General features: G+C 43.2%; 2 pseudogenes; one reads left to right on the top strand and one right to left on the bottom strand.

Annotated features, from left to right (window-relative positions):
• The first annotated feature begins 7,418 nt into the window (after positions 1–7,418).
• Positions 7,419–8,222, top strand: Smokxl-ps7 (sperm motility kinase X like, pseudogene 7; annotated as a pseudogene).
• Positions 8,223–9,582: 1,360 nt separating this feature from the next.
• On the bottom strand, positions 9,583–10,798 carry LOC147995750 (galactokinase pseudogene; annotated as a pseudogene).
• Positions 10,799–11,234: the final 436 nt, after the last annotated feature.

Genomic DNA, 11,234 nt, shown 5'->3' with positions numbered 1-11,234 from the left:
ATTCAACAAAATTTGAAAATCTTCAGGAAATGGACAATTTCCTAGACAGATACCAGGTATCGAAGTTAAATCAGGAACAGATAAACCAGTTAAACAACCCCATAACTCCTAAGGAAATAGAAGCAGTCATTAAAGGTCTTCCAACCAAAAAGAGCCCAGGTCCAGACGGGTTTAGTGCAGAATTCTATCAAACCTTCATAGAAGACCTCATACCAATATTATCCAAACTATTCCACAAAATTGAAACAGATGGAGCACTACCGAATTCCTTCTACGAAGCCACAATTACTCTTATACCTAAACCACACAAAGACACAACAAAGAAAGAGAACTTCAGACCAATTTCCCTTATGAATATCGACGCAAAAATACTCAATAAAATTCTGGCAAACCGAATTCAAGAGCACATCAAAACAATCATCCACCATGATCAAGTAGGCTTCATCCCAGGCATGCAGGGATGGTTTAATATACGGAAAACCATCAACGTGATCCATTATATAAACAAACTGAAAGAACAGAACCACATGATCATTTCATTAGATGCTGAGAAAGCATTTGACAAAATTCAACACCCCTTCATGATAAAAGTCCTGGAAAGAATAGGAATTCAAGGCCCATACCTAAACATAGTGAAAGCCATATACAGCAAACCAGTTGCTAACATTAAACTAAATGGAGAGAAACTTGAAGCAATCCCACTAAAATCAGGGACTAGACAAGGCTGCCCACTCTCTCCCTACTTATTCAATATAGTTCTTGAAGTTCTAGCCAGAGCAATCAGACAACAAAAGGAGATCAAGGGGATACAGATCGGAAAAGAAGAAGTCAAAATATCACTATTTGCAGATGACATGATAGTATATTTAAGTGATCCCAAAAGTTCCACCAGAGAACTACTAAAGCTGATAAACAACTTCAGCAAAGTGGCTGGGTATAAAATTAACTCAAATAAATCAGTTGCCTTCCTCTATACAAAAGAGAAACAAGCCGAGAAAGAAATTAGGGAAATGACACCCTTCATAATAGACCCAAATAATATAAAGTACCTCGGTGTGACTTTAACCAAGCAAGTAAAAGATCTGTACAATAAGAACTTCAAGACACTGAGGAAAGAAATTGAAGAAGACCTCAGAAGATGGAAAGATCTCCCAAGCTCATGGATTGGCAGGATTAATATAGTAAAAATGGCCATTTTACCAAAAGCAATCTACAGATTCAATGCAATCCCCATCAAAATACCAATCCAATTCTTCAAAGAGTTAGACAGAACAATTTGCAAATTCATCTGGAATAACAAAAAACCCAGGATAGCTAAAGCTATCCTCAACAATAAAAGGACTTCAGGGGGAATCACTATCCCTGAACTCAAGCAGTATTACAGAGCAATAGTGATAAAAACTGCATGGTATTGGTACAGAGACAGACAGATAGACCAATGGAATAGAATTGAAGACCCAGAAATGAACCCACACACCTATGGTCACTTGATTTTTGACAAAGGAGCCAAAACCATCCAATGGAAAAAAGATAGCATTTTCAGCAAATGGTGCTGGTTCAACTGGAGGGCAACATGTAGAAGAATGCAGATCGATCCATGCTTATCACCCTGTACAAAGCTTAAGTCGAAGTGGATCAAGGACCTCCACATCAAACCAGACACACTCAAACTAATAGAAGAAAAACTAGGGAAGCATCTGGAACACATGGGCACTGGAAAAAATTTCCTGAACAAAACACCAATGGCTTATGCTCTAAGATCAAGAATCGACAAATGGGATCTCATAAAACTGCAAAGCTTCTGTAAGGCAAAGGACACGGTGGTTAGGACAAAACGGCAACCAACAGATTGGGAAAAGATCTTTACCAATCCTACAACAGATAGAGGCCTTATATCCAAAATATACAAAGAACTCAAGAAGTTAGACCGCAGGGAAACAAATAACCCTATTAAAAAATGGGGTTCAGAGCTAAACAAAGAATTCACAGCTGAGGAATGCCGAATGGCTGAGAAACACCTAAAGAAATGTTCAACATCTTTAGTCATAAGGGAAATGCAAATCAAAACAACCCTGAGATTTCACCTCACACCAGTGAGAATGGCTAAGATCAAAAACTCAGGTGACAGCAGATGCTGGCGAGGATGTGGAGAAAGAGGAACACTCCTCCATTGTTGGTGGGATTGCAGACTGGTAAAACCATTCTGGAAATCAGTCTGGAGGTTCCTCAGAAAATTGGACACTGAACTGCCTGAGGATCCAGCTATACCTCTCTTGGGCATATACCCAAAAGATGCCTCAACATATAAAAGAGACACGTGCTCCACTATGTTCATCGCAGCCTTATTTATAATAGCCAGAAGCTGGAAAGAACCCAGATGCCCTTCAACAGAGGAATGGATACAGAAAATGTGGTACATCTACACAATGGAATATTACTCAGCTATCAAAAACAACGAGTCTATGAAATTCGTAGGCAAATGGTTGGAACTGGAAAATATCATCCTGAGTGAGCTAACCCAATCACAGAAAGACATACATGGTATGCACTCATTAATAAGTGGCTATTAGCCCAAATGCTTGAATTACCCTAGATCCCTAGAACAAACGAAACTCAAGACGGATGATCAAAATGTGAATGCTTCACTCCTTCTTTAAATGAGGAAAAAGAATACCCTTGGCTGGGAAGGGAGAGGCAAAGATTAAAACAGAGACTGAAGGAACACCCATTCAGAGCCTGCCCCACAGGTGGCCCATACATATACAGCCACCCAATTGGACAAGATGGATGAAGCAAAGAAGTGCAGACCGACAGGAGCCGGATGTAGATCGCTCCTGAGAGACACAGCCAGAAAACAGCAAATACAGAGGCGAATGCCAGCAGCAAACCACTGAGCTGAGAATAGGTCCCCCATTGAAGGAATCAGAGAAAGAACTGGAAGAGCTTGAAGGGGCTTGAGACCCCAAAAGTACAACAATGTCAAGCAACCAGAGCTTCCAGGGACTAAGCCACTACCTAAAGACTATATATGGACTGACCCTGGACTCTGACCCCATAGGTAGCAATGAATATCCTAGTAAGAGCACCAGTGCAAGGGGAAGCCCTGGGTCCTGCTAAGACTTAACCCCCAGTGAACTAGACTATGGGGGGAGGGCGGCAATGGGGGGAGGGTTGGGAGGGGAACACCCATAAGGAAGGGGAGGGGGGAGGGGGATTTTGCCTGGAAACCGGGAAAGGGAATAACACTTGAAATGTATATAAGAAATACTCAATTTAATAAAAAAAAAAATACTACAAAAAAAAAAAGAAAAGAAAACCTAGGGAAGTGATGAGGAGTCTAGATACAATCATCACCAACAGAATACAAGAGATAGAAGAGAGAATATCAGGGGCAGAAGATACCATAGAAAACATTGACACAACAATCAAAGAAAATGCAAAAACACAAAGTGTCCAAGAAATCCAGGATACAATGAGAAAATCAAACCTAAGGATAATAGGTATAGAAGAGAGTGAAGATTCCCAAATTAATGGGCCAGTAAAACATCTTCAACAAAATTATAGGAGAAAACTTCCCTATCCTAAATACAAGAAGCCTACAGAATTCCAATTAGATTGGACCAGAAAAGAAATTCCTTTCATCCCATAATACTCAAAACACCAAATGCACTAAACAAAGAAAGAATATTAAAAGCAGTAAGGGGAAAAGGTCAGGTAACATATAAAGGCAGACCTCTGAATTACACCAGACTTCTCAACAGAGACTATGCAAGGTAGAAGATCCTGGGCAAATGTTGTATAGACCCTAAGAAAACACAAATGCCAACCCATGCTGCTATATCCAGGAAAACTCTCAAGTGACATAGAAGGAAAAACCAAGAAATTCCATGACAAAACTAAATTTACACAATATATTCCCACAAATCCAGCCCTACAAAGGATAATAAATGAAAAACTCCAATACAAGAATGGGAACTAACCCAAAAAAAAAGATAACCATACAAACACAATTCTATCTTCGACAACAAAAATAATAAGAATTAATAATCATTGGTCCCTAATATCTCTCAACATCAATAGACTGAATTCTCCAATAAAAAGACATAGACTAACAGACTGCATAAATAAACAGGATCCAGCATTTTGTTGCATACAGGAAATGCACCTCAGTGACAAAGACAGATACTTACTCAGAGTAAGAGGGAGGGAATTTTTTTTCAAAACAAATGGTTCCAACAAACAAGCTGGAATAGCCATTATAATACCAAATAAAATTGAATTTCAACTAAAAGTTATCATAAGAGATAACTCAGGACACTTCATATTCATCAAAGGAAAAGTCCAAGATTAATTCTTAATTTTGAATATATATGCTCCAAATGCAAGGGCACCAACATTCATAAAAGAAAATTTACTAAAGCTCAAAGCACACATTGCAGCTCAAACAATAATAGGGGGTGACTTCAATACCCCACTCTTATCAATGTAGAGATTCGACTCAATTCTTCATAGAATTAGAAAGAGCAATTTGTAAATTCATTTGGAATAACAAAATCCCAGTGTAGCAAAAACTTCTCCACAATTAAAAAACCTCTGGAGAAAATCACCATCCTTAACCTCAAGCTGTATTACAGACCAATAGTGATAAAAACTGTATCGTATTGGTACGGAGACAGGCAGATAGATCAATGGAATATAGAACTGAGGACAAAAAATAAACCCACACACCTATAGTCACGTGATCTTTGCCAAAGGAACAAAAAACAGCCAGTAGGAAAAGAAATAGCATTTTCAACAAATGGTGTAGAATCATTTGGAGATCAGCATGTAGAAGAATGCAAATATATCCATTCTCATTGCCTCGGACAAAGCTCAAGGACAAGTAGATCAAGGACCTCCACATAAAACCAAATACACTCAAACTAATAAAAGAGAAAGTGGGGAAGAGCCTCAAACACATGAGCACAGGGAAAATTTTCCTGAACAGAACATCAATGGCTTATGTTCTAAGATCAAGAATCGACAAATGGGACCTCAAAAAAATTGCAAAGCTTCGGTCAGGCAAAGATCCACTGTCATTAGGACAAAATGGGAACCAAGAGATTGGAGAAAGATCTTTATCTATCTTACATCTGATAGAGAGCTAACAACCAATATATGCAAAGAACACAAGAAGTTAGACTTCAGAAGAACAAATAACCCTACCAAAAATGGATTATTGAGCTGAACAAAGACTCTCAATTAAGGAATATAGAATACCAAAGAAGCACATAAAGAAATGTTCAACAACCTTAGCCATCAGGGAAATGCAAATCAAAAGAACCCTAAGATTCTACCCCACACCTGTCAAAATGATTAAGATCAAAAACTCAGGTTACATCAGATGCTTGTTAGGATATGGAGAAAGAGGAACAATCCTCCATTTTTAATTGGATTGCAAGCTGGTGCAACCACTCTTAAAATCAGTCTGGTGGTTCCTCAAAAGTTGAACATAGGACTTCCTGACTCAGCTATACCACTCCTAGGCATATACCCAAAAGATGCTCCAACATATAACAAGGACACATGCTCCACTATGTTCATAGTGGCCTCATTGATAATAGCCGGACACTGAAAAGAACCCAGAAGCCCTTCCACAGAGGAAAGGATACTGAAAATATGGTACATTTACGCAATGGAATACTACTCAGCTCTTAAAAACAATGACTCCATGAAATTCACAGGCAAATGAATGGAACTCGAAAATGTCAACCTGAGTGAGGTAACCCAATCACAATACAACACGCAAGATATGCACTCAGTGATAAGTGAATATTAGTCCCAAAGCTTGGAATACCCAAGACACAATTTACATACATTCTGAAGATCAAGAAGAAAGACCAAAGTATGGATGCCTGACATAGCTGTCTTCTGAGAGGCTCTGCCAGAGCCTGACAAACACAGAGGCAGATGCTTGCAGCTAACCACTGAACTGAGAATGAGATCCACATTGAAGGAGTTAAGAGAAAGGACTGAAAGAGCTGATAGGATTTGCAATCCCGTAAGAACAATAAAAATATGAACCAACCATAACTCCTTGAGTTCCCGGGGACTAAACCACCATCCCGAGAGTACACAGGGATGGATCTATGGCTCTACCTGCATATGTAGAAGAGGATGCCTTTGTCAGGCATCAATTGAAGGAGGGGCCCTTGGTCCTGTCAAGGCTTGGTGCCCCAGTGTAGGGTAATGTCAGAATGGGGAGGTGGGAGGTAGTAGGTGGGTGGAGGTGCACCGTCACAAAAGCAGAGGAAATGGGGATAGAGAGTTTCTGGAGGGGAAACCAGGAAATGGAATAACATTTGAAATGTAAAAAAAAAAAATCCAATAACAGAAATAAATGTAAAACCAACTTGAGGTACAGCTACAGAAGCTGCCAAGCAACTGCACCTCCTTTTCTACCTCAGCCTGGGACCCCTGTGAGGTAACTCAGCAGGAACTGCCAGGGCAATGACACTTATTCTCCAGACTTTGCCTGCCATCAGAGTGAGGTAACACCACAGGGGCTGCCATGGGGGCAGACGTCCCTTCCACACTCCTGAAGAGCTCCATGACTGTGTCCCAGAACCTAAGCTGAAGCATCCTGTGGCCTGAAAGGACTTCCCATCCTGAACAATGGACCATGTGTAGGAACAAACCGGGTGAAGCAAGCAATTAAACCAAAAAACAAACCTGAGTAATCACTGAGCAAGAAAAGTCACCAGATCCCAAACAGAAAAGCCACCCAACTCTGATCTCCATAAGATCAGGACACAAAATTCCAGCAATCCTGATCTTGGAAATTTGTACCCTTAGAATTGTTTGCCCACTAGGAAATCCAATTTAACCCTTGACTGCTGTTCAATTTGCTGTTGCTTGTAATTGGTGCAGAGTCCCCACCCCAGATGTTTTTCTTCCCCCCAAATCTCCTATGTGAATTTTACTGTGCTTTTACACATCTGGTTGGAAACACACACACACACACACACACACACACACACACACACACACACACACACACACAATGCTTTCCCTTCATAATAGATGTCTTAGGTAAGTTCGTCAATGTGTTCTCCTTTGAAATGGGGATCCTTGTTCTCCTGTAGAATTTGTTGTCTTCCATTGCCCTTGCTTTCTTTCTGCTCGGAGCTTCTTCCTTCTTTCCATCCACTGTGTTTGTCTTTGCTTCGTTCTGGTTTCCCTGTGCCCTGGAGCCACAGCCAGACTCTTCTTTGGAGGTAACTCTGACTTTTAATCTTAGAATCTCTAGTAGTCAGCTTTGCTAGAAGAAATTTTAATTTGTGTTTCCTGCCAACTATCCTCACTGTAGTTCCTGGTGACTCTGACCAAGAGGACGGAAGTGTGACGATGTCGATAGAACTCAAGGCCAGTTACAAGGAATGGAAAACCCTGGTACTGGATTACTACATCCTGGCACCCTAGATGAAGGTTCCTTTGAACAAGGCAAAGTGGCTCTCTACCTTATGACCCAGACTCTGGTAGCCATCAAGATATTGGAAAAGATCACAAGTATAGACTTATTAGTCATCTCTGAGATTGACCTCATGAAATTAGTATACCATAGTCCCATAATATAGCTTCTACAGGTCATTGAGACCTTGTGATGGAATATGCAACCCAGGGATCCCTGCGGAACTACATCAACAAGTATGGGCGTCTGCAAGAGGAAGAGGCACGTAGCATATTTAGGGAGCTCTGTCCATCAGCTATATCCATAGTCAGAATATTGCCCACCCTGACTTCAAGGCTGAGAACATCTTACTGGATTGGGAGGGGCATGTGAAACTCACTGACTTTTGTTTACATAAATGATTGGCCTCTGAGGAAAAGTTCAAGGGCTTTTGTGGCACAGCACAATACTGTGCTCCTCAAGTGTTCTGTCACACACCATGTGATGTCCTTCCAACTGACATATTGAGCCTAGGACTCCTATTATATTATTTATATTATATATATATTTTCCTCCCATTCAGAGAAATCAAAAGATTGCTTTACAAGATAAAGAAAGAAATCCTATCCTGGAGCTGCTGGACCCCATATCACCTCTCCCCAGAGCTTCAAGACCTATTGAAGAGATTAATGAAAATAGACCCCACGATGAGACCATCCATCAAAGATATAATGACACACCTATGGCTGTGCCATGTTCCAGACACATTGAGTTCCTCAGAGGAAATTCCTAGAGAACCAGAGCCCAACATTGCCTTTGGGATGTTTGTGATTGGATACAGCATTCAAGAACTCAGATATACTTTGAGGGAGTGGAAGTATAGTCATGCCATGGCAACATACTTGACTATCAGAAGGGAGTCGACCTAGCAACTGAATCACTATGGAGGCCAGGGTGATACACTGGACCCTACAACAGCTTCCAACCTTCCTCTGCCTGCAAGGAGGTTAACCAGTGCCCTGAGCCTTCCTACCTTCTCTTTCTCTGAGGTGCTTCGAAATGGGGGTAAAGGGTGTAAGAGGAGGCACAGTATGCCTCCCTCCCTTTTTTCAATTAAGAATAGCTTCCTAGAAAACACCTCCCCACTGCAGGGGCTTATGCCTCACTTCGGAAAAGGGACATTCAGGCAGAATGAGGGCAGCATCAATTCCACAATTTCATCATCAAGGAAAGGAAATGCAACAAAAACTACAACAACAACAACAACAACAACAACAACAACAACAACAACAACAATGACATCATCAGGAACCACTTGTTCACATCCTCACAAAAGTCAACCTTTGAAAACACACAAGATGTGGTCACTGAAAGCTCTGAGTCCTCAGAGACAAATTGCAGCATGTCCTCTTGGGAGTCCAAGACCAGAAGCCTCTTCCTCAGTAAGAAGATACAGGAAGAGAATCCAGGCAAGTAATTCTTAGAAGACAGCACCTGGGCCTCCAGGGAAACAGACCATCAGGAGCAACTACGAAGGCAGTGCCAGGGTATGCCCAGAGTCTCTCTGAGCAGGTTAGGCTGGAAGGGCATGAAGAAGATGATTCCCAAATCCTTAAGAAGATTGTCTTGCTGCCTCCAAGTGACAAATATCAAAATCATGGCAGCCACTGTAGAGTGCTTCAGAGACACAGGCTAAGTCAATTAGCTGGGATGTGATGGGAAAGGATACACTCTGGTTCTTTCTTCCATTAAAATAACCTCAGCATTCACATTGAGGAGTTTGGTGACATTGTATCTATCATGGCAGAGAGAAAATCCCATCCTTTCCCCTCTCCTATGACCAGTCCTCCAAAACTTGAGCTACCTGTAGACAGCAGAAGATAGTGGCCCAATGCTAGGCAAGGATGCTGGAGACGGTTGGAAAGGGATCCATGGTGCACTCAGGAAGGATCAGCCTGAGGGCCCATGTCAACACAGGACCAGCACAGCCAACCATAAGTCTGGCCGATTTCTACTAAGATTTCTTTTCCTTTTCTTTTTCTTTTCCTTTTTCTTTTTCAACACCGTAAACGGCACATGTTTATTAAACACCCAGACACAGGAGGAGGATGCCTGATTCAGGGCTGAAGTACCCACCAGCTGCCTCTGCCTAATGCCTGTGGTTATATAAGTCACAGGGACACCTCACAAACTCAGCACCTGCGCTCCATCGGCAGCATGAGAGAGGTAGAAGGTGGCTGTCCCACTTTCCTGCTCCTGTAAGTGATGCTTGACAAGGGGGGCAGCAGAGGCCTCCAGCAATGTGACAGTGCAGCCACCAAAGCTAAGGCCTGTCATGCAATTGCCATAAATCCCAGGTACAGAGAGCGAGTCCTCAACTAATCGGTCCAGCTCGGGACAGCTCACGCCATAGACATCCCTGAGTGAATAGTGACTGTCCACCATGAGACCCCAAAGTCCCTGAGTCTCATCGATTTAGAGCAGTTGCTGCGTGGCCTGTTATCCAGATCTCACCTACTACATGTAAGGGCTGCCAGAAGCCCTCCTTGCTCATCAGCTCTCTGCCTGCCTCAAGCTCCTCCATCCGCACCTCTAGAAGGCTCACCTTGCCCAGGGCCTGGGCCATTTCTTCATACTGGCGTCAATGAATCTGGTACTTGCTGGAGCCCAAGGAATGGCGGACATTGGAGTTCGTGGTGAGCACAGCCAGCTTAGGGTCTGATAGTGACACCACGCTCTTTTCCATGGACCTGCAGTCAATGAGTAGCAAATAGCCTTTCTGCCCCAGCAGTGCGATGAGTTGGTTCATGACGCTACAGGGCACCCCAGCGAAGCTGTGCTCAGTCCTTTGACTAACCCGGGCCCGGGTTGCTATTGCCAGTGAGTCTGGGCAGAGCTGCTGGAGGAAGGTGTATGTGGCGACTTCCAGAGAAGCTGAGCTGGAAAGTCTACCCCACCCTACCCCAGGGACACTGAGCTGACCTCCACTGCATTGAAACCAGAGAGGGACAAAAGCTGGGTAATATTGAATCACTCCCTTGACATAATTGTCTCACTGTGGGATTCAAAGCTCCAAGGACCACTGAGCTGAGGTCAGTGGGAATAGCAGTTGCTGGGGTTCTTCTTCATCTTTGGAAACGGTGAGGAGAGAAAGAAGCCCATCTGCCCGCGGGCTCCAACCAGCAAGTTCACAAGCTCCAGAGCCATGGGCAGTCCCAGGACCTGGTTGTAGTCCCTGTACTCCTCGTTGTGGTTGACATGGCCAGGCGCCAACACTGCCAGCACTTGCTCGGCTCCTAACTCGTCCATGAAGGCCCGCCAGACCCTGGCCAGCACCTCCACCATCCAGGGCAGTCTCCAAACAGCCATGATGCTCATCTGCAGCTGACACACCGCCCGGCGGGAAGCTGGGGTTCTACTAAGATTTATGTGTCTGTTGCGAGTGCTGTCAGAGACCCTGTGGTCCCTGGAGGATGATAGCAGAGGGTGGAGAGGAGCCTGCTGAGGATGCACACAGGAGCAGGGAGGAGAGATCCAGGAATTTCAGGTGGCTGTGTGTTAGTCAGGGGGAAGCTCTGTCCATATCTCAAGCTTAAACGAGAGGCACAATGTTTTTCCCTGAAGTCTGAAGGATGAATCAGAGAAGAAAGTCTGGGTGGTGTTCCTTCTGCCTATCCCATAGAGGAGCTCCACACTGGGCAGCCGTCAAACAATAGCTGTGGTCCAGTGCACTGCTCTTCACAGCATTCAGAAGCTTGGAAAAAAGCATCCATGGAGCACTGGTGATTACCAAGGCAACTGAGAA

This window comes from Rattus norvegicus, chromosome 3 (assembly GCF_021556685.1).
Source record: "Rattus norvegicus strain SHRSP/BbbUtx chromosome 3, alternate assembly SHRSP_T2T, whole genome shotgun sequence".
Classification (NCBI taxonomy): Eukaryota; Metazoa; Chordata; class Mammalia; order Rodentia; family Muridae; genus Rattus; species Rattus norvegicus.
This window is presented reverse-complemented; position numbering and strand designations above follow the sequence as displayed.